This window comes from Eptatretus burgeri, chromosome 5, assembly GCF_056783735.1.
Source record: "Eptatretus burgeri isolate ZD-2024b chromosome 5, Ebu_testis_v1, whole genome shotgun sequence".
NCBI lineage: Eukaryota > Metazoa > Chordata > Myxini > Myxiniformes > Myxinidae > Eptatretus > Eptatretus burgeri.
The window spans coordinates 61654986-61657575 of record NC_140965.1 but is presented as its reverse complement, the minus strand read 5'-3'; the positions used below and the strand labels follow the sequence as shown (position 1 = coordinate 61657575).

At 39.1% G+C, this 2590-nt stretch overlaps 1 protein-coding gene across 5 annotated transcripts in view; it reads left to right on the top strand.

The window, feature by feature from the left end:
* LOC147026534 (patatin-like phospholipase domain-containing protein 7) overlaps nucleotides 1-1856 on the top strand; it is a 243036-nt gene extending 241180 nt beyond the window's left edge. For all 5 annotated transcript variants that reach the window (XM_085882013.1, XM_085882011.1, XM_085882012.1 and 2 more), the window contains one exon: nucleotides 1-1856. This exon is cut by the window's left edge and continues 416 nt beyond it. The gene's annotated coding sequence lies outside the window, so the exon portion shown is untranslated.
* Nucleotides 1857-2590: the final 734 nt, after the last annotated feature.

Below are 2590 nucleotides of genomic sequence, written 5' to 3'. Positions count from 1 at the left end.
TTATTTCTTGTATTCTGATCCAAGTGCCTGATGCATTCCTTTCATTGTGCGCAGAAAGACTGTTCCATTTCGATACTTAATGTGGAAAAAAAAGTCCTCTTTTCAAAAGTCCACAAAATAATAGCTGTAAATTCCATTGCACATTTAAATGTTGATAATTTTCTTGTTTGCATGGAATTGCTTCATTTGTGTTGATCTTTGACAGTACATGATACAGCCAATCAGAACGGGCGATTATGGATTTTGGGATGTCCTCCATTGTTTATGCAACGGCGGAACTTTGGAAACTGCACACGGTCTTGTCCTTTGTTATCCATGATTGTCACAATCATTTTGCCTTTATCCACAGACAAGTGTGTTCTCGTCTTGTTTCCTTTATTCTAATTTGTGTAAGACTTATGAGTTACGTAGTAGCTTACACTGTATTGGAATTGTGGAGATGTCTTACTTGAGGGTACTTTGGATTTGATGTCTCTGCGATGAATGTTTGTAACACCTTATGGTTGTTTTACCATGTTGGTTTTCATGTCACCAACACAAGTGCCATGGCAGGTTGAACGTATCCCCATTCGTTCCTTTAAATGAAATCTATTGCTCTGGGACAGAGGAACGGTTAATTGTGAGAACATCTGTACTGACGTGCAGTTCATTTACCGCAGCGGTCTCGGTCAAGAAACACCTGGAGCTGCACTTGGCTGCATCATCAGCCATTGTGCTTTGATTTGATTTGTAGAACCCACAATTTTTGTTCCTCTTTTATTCCAAAATTTTTATATCCTGCTTCTTTGTCAAATTATATGGTAAATCTGTTGGACTACCATGCACATTTATGCTTGCATTGTTTTCAAGAGCGAAATTGAGCAATACGTGAAGTTGGTTTGGAGGCCAAAACTGCATCGTAGCCGTTGGTGCGACCTTCGTGCAGCGAAGTCTGAATGTGATTAAGAGGCAGTACATTTGCTCGAGGATCTGATGTTGTGTTTGACTTTGCGCCTTTTCCACGTGAATGTAAACCTGCTCACACTCGTGTATTGGGAATGCAAGTTTAAAATTGGAATCTGGTTTATAGTGTATGGTTTGGTTCAACAGCCAGAGCAACTAAAAACTTTGTTCAATTCAAATTTTTCTTTGCATTAATTTTAAATGTCGATAGTTGATTTGAGTCAATCAAACTGACCTTTACTCGATTCCACCTGGCATTGCAAAATACACCACTTGTTTCAGAGAAAGTAACTGTGTGTCGGTAATGCTATCTGTGCAGAAACTGTGTTCGGTCATGTAATTGAGCCTTTGTGCCCCATCTCGATTTGTTTACCATAATAGCTTTGCACATCAGTTAATGTCCCTCGGAATTGGCAGTAAAACCCAATTTTATGATTGCAAATTAATTCTAATCGGTGCCTAAATGATGCTGATGTTATTTCTTCTTTGAACTTCAATCGTTCTTTCAGTATGCCATGCTGTGTTTGACCATTGAGATATGAACAACGGATAGAGAGCTTTGTGGCCTTTTTGATGTAAACATTCCGACCTTGGGTGTTTCCTCAATGCAACAACTTTTTATTTTAATTGCTCAACATGAGGGTGGAAGAGAGGGTGGGTGGTGAATGGTTAATTGATTATATTGAACGGTAAGTTTGGTGAATTGCACTTTTTCACACTGATATTGGTGTAAATATTCAGTGCTACCTCTTTTTATGTTCAATCCCAAATTGCACGATTGTTGCAAAATGGTACTTTTGAAACTGTAATTTACACTATTCGTTGGCGTTTCTCATGCAGTGCTGCTTTTGCTGTACAAGCATGATTGTAGTGTGTTATTCTCTCCTAGTAAATAAACAAACGTTTGATGTTTAGTTTGTTATATTTAAAGGATCGCCATTTGCAACACCCATTAAAACTCAATGTGAAAAACTTCATGCAATGAATGTTCCCGATAGCCTTGGAAAATGTCAGGACTCGAAGTGGGAGATAGCATCACAATATGAGCTCATTTCAAATGTTTACACCTTCCTATTTCATTAACAGGATGCCTTCGTATTATCTTTTTTCACTTTTGCTTATCTGTGGCGTTTTATTCAAGCTTTTTATAGCACACAACACCATGATCTTCATTGCATGGTCATGTGTATTGACCTCTCTCTCTGCAGCAACCATCAAGAAAGAGCTCACTAACTTAACTCATTTTGTAAACACAAGTCTACTTTGAAGTAGGTTGTTAAGGCAGTTGAAAACTTTTTGGAAACATAACGGCTATGGCTGAAGAAACAGAACAAAGAGAACATGGAGCTGATACTCAAGGTCCTCCACCATTTGGGTAGTATGACGAATAGATCTGTGTAATTTTGAAAGCTAAATCTTGAATGTTTTTTTCAAATATCACATACATAGCTCAAAGGACTAACACAGGGCTTATATGGAGACAGATCTCTGTACAATCGATCCTGGTAGCACTCCTTCGTATGCACACAAGGCCACAGTAGCATCATTGGCTGAGAACACGAGAGGTGGCGCAACACCTCAACACCTCAACCCCTCTGGTGTGGCTGTGCTGCTGATGCAATGCCCTCTGCTGGATAGGGCAGGAATT